The sequence below is a fragment of the Myotis brandtii genome, unplaced genomic scaffold (genome assembly GCF_000412655.1).
Source record: "Myotis brandtii unplaced genomic scaffold, ASM41265v1 scaffold123, whole genome shotgun sequence".
NCBI lineage: Eukaryota > Metazoa > Chordata > Mammalia > Chiroptera > Vespertilionidae > Myotis > Myotis brandtii.
In genome coordinates, this window is record NW_005354291.1 from 15,003,764 (window position 1) to 15,018,798 (window position 15,035).

Here is a 15,035-nt window from a genome sequence, read left to right on the forward strand (position 1 = left end):
AGGCGGGAGCGGGGGGGGGCAGCGTGCGGCTCCTAAGGCTCCTAAAGAGCCGGAGAACCAGAGATCAGGGCTGCAGTGCGCATTGTTTCAGAGCTTCTCGCGTTCAGCGCCCGACCAGTATTTGATCGCAAGGGAACATTGTTCAGGTTATGGTAGCCCCTCGTGCCTTTGTGATGTCAGAAGTTTCTGAGAACGAATTCAGCGGCTGTGCGAGCTCTGAAGGGCTGTGAACACCCAATGCCTTTGGAAACTCTCCTCATCCAGACACGAGCACTGGGACGTCCCCCCCACTCTGGTTTTAAGCCATGTTTACCTGTGAACACCTGCTGACTGGAAGGAAAACGGACGAGTTTTCTTTGCACAAAGTCGTCCTGGCACCAAGAACTCGGTGCTATCAGTTTACACCATCAGCTCCATAAACCCCCATTTCTCCCTCGGAAAGCCGCTTGCAGGCTCTGTGGGTCCCCGACGGAGGGAATTCTGAAGGTATCTCAAGTAGAAAATCTTAACAAGAGTTTATACCTAACAAATACGAAGTATCTCAAAAGCAGCAGCTAAGGCAGAAGGATCCGGATTTTCCAGTTTGGGTTTTTATTTTTCTTCTACATGTTGCTCCCCAGAGGGCTGATCCTGCAAATTATTATTCTGGAATTCCAAAATAAAAAAGCAATGTAAAGCCAAGCTGCTTTTTTTTTTTTTTTTTTGTAATTCTCTGGCAGCAAAACCTGATGTGCCTCATTTGGAGGCAAAAATCCTAACTCACATGAGACTATTTGCAGTCTTTATATATGCCCCTTAGTGTCAATATTTATTCATTTTACTATAGGCTTTAATTATATATATATATATGTGTGTGTGTGTGTGTGTGTGTGTGTGTGTGTGTATGCATGCACACACACTGTTATAGGCATTGTGTTACCATTCTTTGTTTAAAAAGGATGAGGGACTGTGGAGCTGTGAATATTTTCTAACTGAATAGTAGCATTTTATATAGACACAAATATCACATGCCATTAAGCACACATTTCTCCATCTCTAACATTTTCAGTTTGCCACAGAGATACCTACCTGCACACCCAACAGGGCACCTGCCAAGGGTGGTCAGAGCCCCACAGGTGGCCTGTCTTCCACGGGTACAAATGGGAGGAGCGCAGTGGAGTAGGGACTGGTTCACAGTTGTCTTCAGCACCGTTTCCTCCACCTCCTTTCCCAGGCACTGAAGGTCTCCCTTCCTGCCACCTAAACTACTCTTGCCCACGGACCTTTGCGTGGCTTGTTCTCTGACACCACTCAGGTCCCTGTTCACATATCACCTCCTCAAAGAGACCTCCCCTCGACACCTAATCTAAGATAACCCACGACCGCACGCTAGCCCCTATCTGAATTATTTTCCTGTAGAGCACTTTTTACTACCTGACATTAAAGTATGTATCCATTTATATTTTTAATTGCTAATAATTATGGAGTACTTACTGTGTTTTAGGCACTGTTCTAAAACTTTACACTAGTTACTGCATTAATCACAACAACCCTAGGAAAACATTAAAGTATGTATCCATTTATATTTTTAATAGCTAATAATTATGGAGTTCTTACTGTGTCTTAGGCACTGTTCTAAACTTTACACTAGTTACTGCATTAATCACAACAACCCTAGGAAGAAGACCCTATTAGTATTTTTATTTGACAGATGAGGAAACTGAGGCACAAATGGGATAAGTAACTTATAAGTCACATTGTTATTAAGTGTCTGGATCTGGGATTCAAGATCCAGACAGTCTCAACTCCAAAATCACTATAGTGCCGTTCTTGCTTGTTTAATTAAGTCTCTCCAGCTACCATCCCTGCATTTACCAGAAAATATTTGTTCATTGCCTGCCATCACTCCAAGGCCTAGTATGTGGCATGTAGTACTCATCAAGAGTTTGTTGAATGAATAAATGAACAAATGGTGTGACGAGCCAGTCAAGCCCATCATCTCCTAGTGTGGCTCCTTTAACTCTGCAAGCTCCAGCTCCATCCTCTGTGGCAACCTGAAATAATTATAGGATTGCTTCACTCCCAAGTTCTGGGATTCTGACATTCCCTTCTCAGTCCATATGTGCTACCCTTTTACTCTCGCCTCCCATTCCTCAAATAAGCCTGCTCATTATAACCTTCAGGTTCTCCTCTCTATCCAACACATAATTCATGTATCGAAAAATACCCTTGGAGCACCTTGTGCCAGTGTGAAAGGAACCGCAAGATCTTCTCCTCAGGGAGCACTCTCACTCCAGAGGCCTCCCTGTCAGCCATGCCAAGCACCCTCTACAGCACCCCGAATCCTCCTTGTACTGTCCTTCCTCCCCGCTCCCAATTCCTTGCCAAAGGCTAACACTGAATTGGCCACATGCGTTACAGGATGTTGAGTGGCTCTCTTCCTGTGGTCCTATTGCTCTGTGAGGCTTTCCTAGGACAGAGTAGGAGTTTTCCTGTTGATGACCAAGACCAACTTGAGGACAAAAAGTACCACATGTTCTAAAGGAAAACAATCAAATCAGACTCCCCCCCCTGCCCCAGGTAAGGGCTTATTAGAAGCAACCGGATGGGCCCTACAGCTAGCAACCACAGCCTCAGCCCCATTGACCCAATCCCCAGGTGGGGAGGAACCTGGATCTGTGTCAGCTCAACACCAGACTGAGTTTCTGAGAGCCCTTCTAGACAAACACATCCTCCGTGGAGGCAGGAGCTCAAAAAATCAGGGAGGCCTGGATGAAGGGGAGACCTTCCAGGCCCCTGGCTGGATACTGGGTGGGCTTGGTGCTGGAGGGTTTGACAGTTTCACAAGTGAAAGAGATTTTTCTCTACATCTGTCACTTAAATTGATATTTCCAGGTTTGAAGGGAAAGAAATGATTTAACACATGGGCTCTTTGAGGTCAAGTCTATTTTCTTTCCTTTACATTTCTAGACATGTCAATTTTAAAAAGTGACATCATGAGAAAGCTATTTTAAAACACATGTTCTATATTATATAGCTACACATTTAAAGATGTTGGTTTTCAGGTAAGATCAAACAGTTGGTTACTGCCCGAAAATATCAACTGTTTTTTAATTGGAAATCTTTAAGTTTTAAAAATAAACTACATACAGTAAAATGTATTGTTTCTGATATACACTTCTACGAGTTTTGACAAACGTATATAGTCATGTAATCACCACCAAAAGCAAGATGGGGAACCATTCTGTGTCCCCCAAATTCCTTTCTGCTGCCCCTTTGTACTAACTCTGCCCTCTACTCTCAGCCCCTAGCAACCACTTTTTTCTTTTTCAATAACTTTTGCCTTTTCCAAAATGTACTTGTAAGTGAATTACCCATTTTTTATTTAAAAACTTTTCTTGTTGTTGAGATGTAATTGACTTATAACATTATGTTAGTTTCAGGTGTACAACATAATGATTTGATATTTGTATATATTGCAAAATGATCACCACACTAAGTCTAGTTAATATCTATCACTACACATAGTTATAATTTTTTTCTTGTGATGAGAACTTTTTAAGATTTACTCTGTTAGCAATTTTCAACTATGCAACTTAATATGAATCATTTCTTTTCCTCTTTTGGAGTCACCCTAAAGGACATAATCAATTAACTTTAAAAAATATTGTGTAGCCTCCAAAAACTGTATGCGGCAATCTTTATACTACACTGCCAGTGGTATCTATTTTCACTACCTAAATCAAAGAATATCATAAAATTATCATTTTTGTGGACGTTGCAGTTGTAAATTGGTGGTTTAATAATGAGATAGAAAATGCCAGGTAAACTTAAGATCCCATAAGATCCCATGAGGTTCATCAGGAGCAAAGGCATAGAAATCTTAACAAAATTGTTGGCACAGTAAAAGGAAATCAACTCTTTATATAAATAGAATTTTCAGGAGAGATGAACCAAAATGAAAAGCACCTTTCTCTAAATAAAAATCAAACCAACAGATATTTATTACTTACACTCTGTAAGGCAGTTTTTCCTCTAAGTTTCCTTTGTAAACACTTTTAATTTAGTGTGCTTATACTATTCTGAATTTTTAACATGGAAAAAGTCAAATGGTTTCCCTATTCTTCATTATACTAAAGCATGCAGAGGTGGTTGTAGAAAACGCTGAAGCACGCTGCTTGCCATTGGCACTGTTTTCTAAAGCAAAACTTTGCACGTGGGCAGAGTCATCTCCAAACACTTCAACTTCTTAAACTATTAATTTAACAAAAATAAAACAAAGTAATCTGTCCTTTATTCTACTTCTATAACCTATATTAGTATTTGTTATCCTCCCATCACCTGACCATGAAAATACTTCAGTGTCATGGATTCTATAAGCTTCCATGGTGCTTAAGAGCTAGAAGTTTTCTGCTTTGTGAAGTATTTTTCGATTTTAATCCTAAATCATACTTTGCTGTTGTCAATATTTCACTTTCCAAGGACACTTGGAGGTTATCTCTGTACAATCTTAAAAACTAAAAATGTGTAAACATGAATATAAAACAATCTTAATGGCTACAGCAATAAGAAGGTATCCAATTGCAATGGAAACAGAATAGTTCTAGTTTCCATTACAAAAATTGCTAACAGAGTAAATCTTAAAAAGTTCTCATCACAAGAAAAAAATTATAACTATGTGTAGTGATAGATATTAACTAGACTTAGTGTGGTGATCATTTTGCAATATATACAAATATCAAATCATTATGTTGTACACCTGAAACTAGAATACACTTGGATTGAAGCCTGGTTTTGGCAATTATTAGCCAAGTAATCTAGGGCTAGTTTAAACTCCCAAGCTCAGTGCCTTCTTCTGTAAAATGGGATACTTTATTTGGCCAGTGCAAGAATCAGAGAAAATGAACAATGAATGAAAAATATTGCTATTTAATTGGTGTTTTACTAATGGCAGCTATTATCAATGACAAACATGATCAGTTAAAATCTAGATTGTTTATATTTGTTCTTGTTCTTTGTTCAAATAATTCAAACAATCAGGGAGGATATTCTTTAAGATATAAATAATTATTTTAAACATATCATTATTAGTTATCACATCCATTTCCCCTTAGACTTAAGCTGTTGCCATACTGTAAATACTATGGGCAAAGAAAGCCTGGCCTGTGGCTAGTGATTTTGGGTACATATAGCAAGTGTAATAACCAATGCCAATTTAGTGCTTAAATCAACTTATTTCTTTTTTTTTCTTTTTTTTCAACTTATTTCTTTAAAAAATAATAAAAATATAGGTATATGATTTTATTAATTTCAGAGAGGAAGGGAGAGGGAGAGAAGCATCAATGACGAGAGAGAATCATTGATTGGCAGCCTCCTGCATGCCCCCTACCAGGGATCAAGCCCGAAACCTGGGCATGTGCCCTGACCGGGAATTGAACCATGACCTCCTGAGCCACACTGACCAAGCAACTTATCTCTCTCTTTTTTTTTTTAAATAATTATTTCAATACAGGTATGTAAGTAGTTGGATCAAATATTTTAAACACTATAAGTGGCTTTTTAATTTTCTCTAATGAATATAATCTTCCTCAGTAGCAGCATGGGTTGAATTTAATTTTGTCAATTATCTTAGGATCTTTCTGGTAAAGTGTAATCATTTAAGTAATTTAGTCTCCCACTTAAATGCTCAGCCTTTCATATTGCATACTTTTTCCCCTGGCCTCCTCCCAGATGCCATGGAGGGGTTTATGGGGGGTGGGAGATAGAGACAGCTTGCATGATTTCTTGACTGTGAGAGAGAAGGGGCCTCAAATCTACAGGATTCCTTGTACTGTCCTCTGGTTTCACTGTAAGGGGGCTGGTGTAGTGTAAGTCTATGATGAGGCATCCTTAGAGTTAGCTGGTCCAGTTTGCCCTTTAAGGACATCAGGCTGGTATCACAAAATCACTTGTAGCCTTTAACCTCTAATCATTAAGTCTGCATTTGATGGACTGTCATTCACCAGTCTTTCCATTAGTAGTTCCATGGTCCATATAGGAACTTGCAGGGGTGAGCACGGGGGTTGCTTCTTAGAATTGAGATTTTGGTCTAGGCAGGTGGTTTGGTTATCTATTGTTGCATAACATATTATCTCAAAATGAGTGGCACAAAACATGATTTTGTGGGTCAGGGATTTGGGAAGGGCTTGACCAGGCCCTTATCTTTTATGTGCAGTTATCTGAAGGCTTGACTGGGCTGCATGTCCAAGGTGACTCCCTCACATGGGGAGCCATTACTGCTGGCAGTCATCTAGGAGCTCATCTGGGGTATCTCCTGCAGCATCTCATGGCATTTCCATTTGCTCAGGCTTCTTACAGGATGGTAGCTGCATTTTTAAAGGAAGCATCTGAAAAGGAAGCATTCCAAGCAATCAAGGCAGAAATTATGCATTATCATTTCAATGCATTCTGTTGAATATAGGTGTTATGAAGGCCAGACTAGATTTAATGGGAGGAGAATTATTTATATTCCAGCTCCTAATGGAAGTGTTCACTGTTTTTCATTATAATGAATAAATTATATAAAATGACTTGTCTTTTTAAACCATATATACTATAACTGACAAAAAATGAGTACAACTAACTAGAGCAGGGGTCCTCAAACTTTTTAAACAGGGGGCCAGTTCACTGTCCCTCAGACCATTGGAGGGCCGGACTATAGTTTAAAAAAAAACTATGAACAAATTCCTATGCACACTGCACATATTTTATTTTGAAGTAAATAAACAAAATGGGAACAAATACAATATTTATATTTGCATGTGGCCCACGGGCCGTAGTTTGAGGACCCCTGAACTAGAGATATATTTTAGGTTGGGTTTCTTTTTGTCACTCAATCAATCTCACATCTTGCTGTTTTGGCATTTTACTATTGCCAAGGTTATATTTAAGTCTCCAAATCAACCTTTTCTATTTATCATGGGAATGATTCATCTATAAAACTATTTGGGCTGTGGGTTTTGTGGTTTGTTTGTTTTTTCTGTCAACTTTATCAGTTTCTTCCTAGATTATTGGTGTAGTCAGATTTTTTTCTTGTTGAATGAATTTTTTCCCCTCATAAATTTATCCATTGCATTGATATTTTAAAATTGACATCAATCTTCTTTAATGTGCCTTATGTAACTATTTTAAAGACAGACCATAATTAAGTTTCAAGATAGAAGACAAGTTTAATTACCTTCTTGGATTATTTAAAATAGATTTATACTGCCTTTAATTAAAAAAAAAATCTCATTGTGAAAATGTTCTGCTTGAACAGTAGCAAAGCTTGTTTTACCAAGATAAGTTATTTCAGCTAAGAGCTATAAAATTTACTGTATGCTACTTCCTGTGGCATATAATAAAGAAACTCATAAAGGTTAGTTCAACAAGAAGTCAATAAGCACACTCAGATTCGGTCTCAATGGGCCCAGGATCCACGCTACCCATGTTTCCTGGAACAATATTTTGATTTAAAGACACAAAGTTATTTTACCAAAGTAACTCAATAAACCAGGTAAGTCACTCAAAGAGAATAATTTTCAAAGGATTATTTATGAGAAAGGTAGTCATTAAAAAAAGTATTATATGTACAGAGAGAAATAAGAAAAATAGAGACATGTAGCTAAGGAGTCAAAACCACAAGTTTCCCTGAAATTGCCTGAAAACAAAAATGAAGTTGGTTGTTTGGTTAGTTTGACTTAGTATTTGTTGTTGGTGGTTTTATTTATAAAATTTGGAACCCTTAAAAAACCAGGAGTTGCTTTAATTTTTACCTTAATGGAGAAGGTTGAGGGGAGACAGAGATGAGCGAAACACTGACCTGAATCTCAAGCTATTACCGAGGCTTTAACTTTTTGATGAGCCGGATGATAGCCATATATATATATATTTATTTTATGGATTTCAGAGAGGAAGGGAGAGGGAGAGAGAGATAGAAACAGCAATGATAAGAGAGACTCATGGATTGGCTGCCGCCTGCACGCCGCCTACTGGGGATCAAGCCCACAACCCAGGCATGTGCTCTGACAGGGAATCAAACACCGGCCTCTTGGTTCAGAGATCGATGTTCAATGCACTGAGCCACACCAGCCGGCCAGGTGTTAGCTTGAAGTTCAAAGCTCAGCATGATCTTAAAGACGTCTGCCTCACCCAGTTCCCTCATCAGCTGGAGCGTTTTTTGTTTGTTTATGTAAATAAAAGCACCGGCTGACAAATTCCACAATAGCCTGGAAACAGAGGGTCTCCCCGCACCCCCCTCCCCCCCGCCCGGCCTGGCTGTGGGGGGCCTCCGAGGAGCCCAGGCTGCCAGCTTCATCCCTGGGCAGAAGCACAGGCTCTGGCCCAGCTGGTTCTGTGAACACCCCGAGGGAGAGCACCTAGCGGCTCCCAGAGCCTCCTCAGCTTCTCACTTAATCACGCACCGCGAGTCCTCAATCTACTCACTAACCCACCCGGTATTTAACCAAGCCCGGTCCGGCAACACCTGTGGTCATCTCTGCAGCGCAGCCTTTGCTTTGGCAGGGTGCTGTAACTGTAGTCTGCTGGCCAGCTTAATAAAGGCTCTTAAATTTAAATTCTGAGTCTGTGTTCTATCTCACTGAGTGAACCCATAACACTAGAGCCCTTGGGTCTGGAATGAGGAACCTGATTTGGAAAAAAGCGGTTTATAGAAGCAGAAACAGCATGTTATCTAAATTACAGTTTTTGGGTCTCCGGAACACTGAGTCAACAGGGACTGGCTGAAAGCAGGTTTCTGGGGGTTTTTTAGCTTCTATAATTGCAACATTGTTTCTTAGAGTGCAGCTCAGAGGCTGGCAGCGGCAGGCGGGGAACCTTGGCTCCCTCCATCACTGGAGCAAGCAAGCCTCCTGTTCACTTCAGCTGCCTGGCTGCTGGCCGCCATCTTGGTTGGCAGTTAATTTGCATATTGCCCTGATTAGGCAATGGGAAGCGTGTCGGAGGTACGGTTAATTACCATGTTTGTCTATTATTAGATAGGATTACTGAATAGTTACTATATGTCAGGCTCTATGCTCAGTCTGAGGATTTGAAGAAAAGATGTCTTGCCTTTAAAGAGGTAAAAAGCTAGTGAGGCTGACATTCACTACGAATGCAATACAGTGTGGTACATGGTTTAAGAGAGAAACAGAATACTCCCAGAATATATAGAAAAGTTGCCCTACACAGACCTGCAGTGGTAAGAAATAAGGTCAGTTTAATCTTTGGCTCTTGACTACTCCTTCAGGAGAGAACCGTATAATGATTATCAATACTTTGGCAGGTAGAACAAGACCTGTGATAGTTAATGAGATTAACGTGATGGCATTTCACATTAAGTCATTGGAGATGGGGAAATGGAGAATGGAACTAGAAGTGATGCTGACGGCAAAAGTAAATGAAAGATAGTGAGGAAAAGTAGGGAAAGGTGAAAGGAAAGTTACCAAAGATGAATAAGTTCCAGTGACCTGCCGTACAGCATACATAACAATGCTATATTATGCACCTAAAATTTTTAAATGGTAGAAACTCAAGTTCAGTGTCCTTACCATAATAAATTAGAAACAACAGCAGCAACAATATTCCCACGATACAAATCCTTGTGCTGGCCAGGCTGAGCCTTGGCAGAGAGCGATGCCTGGTTCTCCATGCAGCCAGACCCCAAATTCAACTTGCCATGTTCCCCTTTGTCATCCCTTCTCCACCACCTTAATCATTTTGAGAAGTTTTTTTGAAAATAAGATTGTAACTCGATGTTTCTAAATCTGCTTTAAAAAGATCAACTAGCATTAACGGGATTGTTTAATGTGATTAGCTTTGGAATAGGAGAGTCACTGTTTATTTTTTTAGAACCAGGTACTTTTTCGCCCATTTTCTTTCTATTTGTCTTCCTCTCAGGCTAGGACATTCACCAATATGCTTTTATTTGATGTTTCAATATATCTCTAACCCTTTAAAGCAGTAATTTTCAACCTTTTTCATCTCATGGCACAAATATTAATTACTAAAATTCTGTGGCACACCAAATATATATATATATATATACATATATTGCCTATCTGACAAAAAATAAGTATAATTTTTTATTCATTCATGCCAGACAGCTATTGTTGTGTTGGCTGTTGTCATTAATTCATTTGACAATGTAAGGGAAAAGAGGTCAGTGTCCCTGACTAAACAGCCGAGTATTGTATATTTTAAACATTCTTGTGGCACACCAGTTGAAAATCACTGTTCTAAAGGTTCAAGAGTTATGTGAGATGTGTAGGGCTTTTAAGATATCCTGGGGGCACTGTACATAACTATAGTCCTGTCATGAAAACAGTTTGGTAAGTTTAGTTCATTTCAAGTAAACATTTATTGATCACCTACTATGAATTAATAACTGTACTATATGCTGAGAACAGAAAGTTGAATAGCATGATCACCATCATTGAGGAATTTATAGTTTCTTAGAGGAGACAAATATACAGGGTATCCCACAAAAATGTATATACACTTTAACAGCTGATAGCTCAATCTTGAAAATGAAATGTATTTTAATAAACACTGTCTTTATATTTATTCAAAGTGTGGTGTACATTTGTGGGGGACACCCTACAAACTGCATAATTTTTTTCCTTTCCCTTGTTGTACTTTATAACTATGGACCTCCCCCGCCCCCACCCTCCACCTCTGACTTCCAGCCTGGTTTTGTTCCTGGTGTGAGGATGTCTGGTTCTCCTCTAATGGCCTTTGATCCCCTTTTATGTGAACATTTTGCAGTAGCTTGTGAGTTTTCAGACTGCTTACTATGCAAGTTTTGTTTTCCCTTGCTTGGCTGCACAAAAAGATGGCATGCAAACATTTCGCCTCACTTCCAGGGAGGATTTGGAATTAAGCTCTGCTTGCTCTCAAGGAGAACTACATTTTCAGTTTTTAATTAACAAGTTAATTTCTAAATGATGAAAGTCTATTGTGAAAATGGCACAAGAGAAGAAGGCAACATGAAGGGGGACAGGGCTTCAGAGGGATTTTCTGATGAGAGGAGCTTCCCAGAGGGCCCCTGGGAGTCTGGGAGTTGATCCTTAGAGAAGCAGCCTAGGAGGCTTGGGACCATTGCTCCAGAAAAGCAGGGTGAGTAGACCTCAGAAAGGCCAACCAAGAGGGTCACTGTTTGAGGTCTCAATAGTGACAAGTCTCAGGACCCCTGACTTCACCAGAGAAGCATCTTGCCTAGACACAGGGACCAAACCAGCCATTTCCCTATCTATACCCAGTACTGCCCAGCACAGCGAAGCCCACTCAAGTTTACTCCCCATGTGATCACCCAAGCAGAACCCCCTCCAGTCTTTCAATGAACCAGAATATTTACACATTCAAGAGAAAAGGGCAAGGGCTCTACTCATAGTTGGGGGGAGGGGTGGGGTAGTTCTCCCGTCCTTGAAGAGCTGAACCAAAGAAGTTGAAAATCAGCCTGGGCTGAAATAATAACTGACTTCCCTATTACCTGTTTGCTTTCCCCAGGCTGTTTAAGCTCTGCTCATCCGCATGCCCATTTGCCACCAATACCTTGTCAGTCCCCATAGCAGTCCCCATTAGATATAAACTATAAATGTCAACTGATATTCTAAAACCTTTTCAGAAACACCAGTCATTCCTTTCTTTTATGCACCCCTTTACCACATTTTAAAAAATTGTTATTTGTTGAAAGAGAAACATTGATCTATTCCACTTATTTATGCATTCATTGGTTGATACTTGTATGTGCCCTGATTGGGGATCAAACCTGCAACCTTGGTGTATCAAGACAATGCTCTATCCAACGGAGCTACCTGGCCAGGATCTGTCTACCATATTTGATTTTGCCTTTCTTATATTATTTGCCTTTTCTCTGAACTGGATCTTGATACTAGACCCACAGCTTTGGTGCTTCTCTTACTTCTGACCTTTGGAATTTGGCTATCCTGTGTGATTTTGACTTTTCCTACTTTTACAGCCTTGGTATCCCCTGCCCTACATAGAGCCCAGTCCAACACCTACCCCTTGGCCCATGTTCTAATCAGGCTGTGTTCTCTTTCCCCTCACCAAATGGAAGGGTGAGATTCTGACCCTGTTCCTGAGCCCCAGGACAAAGTCCAGGTTATGACAACACTGTCCTGTTTCCAATTAAACCTACCTGAAAGGGATACCAGTCAAGTTCCTTAGTTACCATGCAAATTAGTTTCCTGACTCATCCCAGCTTTCTGGCAATTTCAGAGGAAAAACTTTTTGTATTCTGCCCTAAAGATAGAAAACCAGGCCCTGGGTGAGCTGATGTGCCAGGTAACTGTGAAAGCTCAGACTTGTGGCTTTCATACACACCTTTACTTGTTCTCTTGAACACTTGATATGGTTTGAAAGGAACTCATTTGCAAGTCCTGAAATGTCATGTCCAGCTGATGGGAAGGAGGCTCAGAGGGATCCTATGCACTCACACAAGGTTAAATTACAGATTAACTTTAATGGTACCATACAGTAAATTTGGGGTGTTTTCAGGAGTACATGTCATTTGGCAATGGTATTAAAAAATTATGGGCCCGAATTAAAACTGATGCAAACATATGATATATGCTAAATTAACAATGTTGTATTCAACTTAAAGTCATTTCTAATTACCCATAAACATACTTAACAATACATTTATGATCATTAAAAGCCATATAACAGCAACCAAAAATAAGAATCATCACAAGATAATACTGATGCTTAATTGATAGTAAAGTGGTTTACTTGATATGGACGAATTCCAAATCTTTGTCTGTGGAAGTGCAAGTAGATGTTTTGAAACATAGCCTGGCAACCATTATTCTTAGTAGTAGACCTTTTTAACCTCAAATTTTCTACACTAATGGCTGCCTTACCCATGTTTACTAAGGCCTCTCTACCCTTAATTGGTTTGAAAATAAGCCTGGATTTAGCTAGCTATCAGAGGCTCTCTACTGATGGGGGACAGAACAATAGTTTAACAACTACAAACAGAAGATCATTGTAAGGTACCAAACAGGGAGAGTTTAATAAGAGACACACAATCTGTTGATGCATCATCTTAGATTCCCCATCAGAGTAAATTGTCCTCCCACGGCCTGAATATCAGATCAAAAGCCCCCATTAAAGGAGTCACCTATCAAGTTCATAGTAGGTACTAAATAAATATTTGTTTAATAAATGTTTTTATTGGTTATAATCATCAATGACCAATATAACTGTTAGAACTGACAAAATATTAGTATCAAACTCTTATATTACTATAGCATATCTAGTCGTCTTTCTTTTCTCTCATAAGATTTGAATTTCTATTAATATGAAAGTATTAGATAACCTCTAGAATAATCCAAGTTGTTTTGTCTTTAATTCTGTGATTATAAAAACCACTTGTGGAAACCAATCTGATTTTGCAAGTACAGTAAATTATGGATCCCCCTCAGTAGATAAAACGAATCTAACTTTTTATATAGTTACTGTTCTTACTGTGTAATAATATTGATGTTTCAAAGAAAATAATCTATACACGTGGTTAATACAGCAAGTTTTTCTGATGTCGTACCTGGATGAGCATCCTGAAACCACCTAACTACTCAGAAAAGAAACCCATCTAGAAACTGGATGTTTGAACTTTTAAACTGAAATCTAAATGTTTGAATAAGTATTCAGCTATTTGAATAGAAAGTGTGTGGCAATGAAAACCATGTTCTGAGTTCTTAAGAAATCAATGAATACATTGCAACCAGTACTAAAAATCTTTATTCATCAAACACTTTAATCAGCACTGCCAAGACCAAGAAGTAAGAAAATGTGGTATACGTGCCTTCCCCACATATTTTTGTTGTTTCCCCCTTAGTTAAATGTATAGAACAACTGCCACAAAGACTTGAAAGGTTTACTTTTGTAGATAGATCTTTTAAATTTATGTTGACAAAACATCAAACCATGTTTCTGCTATCTTTCTCTGAAATTTCTCTCAGGAAGAGTTAATAAATGTGTTTGATCTTTGAATATTTACAAACCACTGACAGCTAAAAGGCAGTTATGAAGGATTTTACATGCATTTAATAATATTTAAGATTCACATCATATTAAGGGGGGTGGGAGGAGGTGGAAGAGGGCATAGAGGGGATAAATGGTGATGGAAACAATAAAACCTATAAATTCTTTAAAAAATAAAATAAAATAAAAATATTAAATATAAAAATAAAATAAAATTAACATCATATTGTAAATGATAATATCAATGAAACTTTCATTTTTGTGATTACTTGGCACTTTATCCCATTAAATATGTATCCAACTAATTTTACTTATTTTAGTGGCTTATTTTAGTTGAATATGATCCAAAGGCATTGATACTGAGGGCAGAGCTGCTAAACATTAATCTCATAATAAAAAGACTCTGGAAATGGAATATAAATGTTGCTAATATGTACTCAATACATACAATTCTCTTATATTACCTCTTCCCCAGAAACTTGTTTAAATTTGGGTGAAATTGAAAAAGATATTCAGTCTACAATGGCTAAGATAGCTGGCTTACACATCTAATCTGTCATTTTAAATAGCCCTGGGAAGAGCCAAGAAGTTAGAGAGTCAACCCTCAAGTGCACTCAACCAGTTCATTGCCGAGCACCCACTCCCTGCCATAGTTGGTGCCAAGCATTGCAAAGGATACAAAATGAATAAGGCACTGTCCGTCCTCAAGAACTTTATAGTCTACTAAGGGGAAATGACTATGGTACAAGTTCCAAAGCAAATTTAACTAAATGTCCTATTTAAAACAATAGACTGGTCTCCGCATTTTTAATGCTTTCTTGGTGCACCCCCTTGTGGTCTTTGTGCACAGTCTTGTTGTAGTTAAGCCTTGATTGCTGTCGGCAATACTGGGGGTGATTTGCCCTCCAGGCTAACTGGCTATGAGAGTCAGCTGTGTCTGCAGTGGGAGAGCTTCTGTGCTGGATCTCTAGGGCGGTGCTAATCTAGCATTTGCCTAAGGCTATCCGGCAAATGCCTCTGTGCAGGGCTTGGGC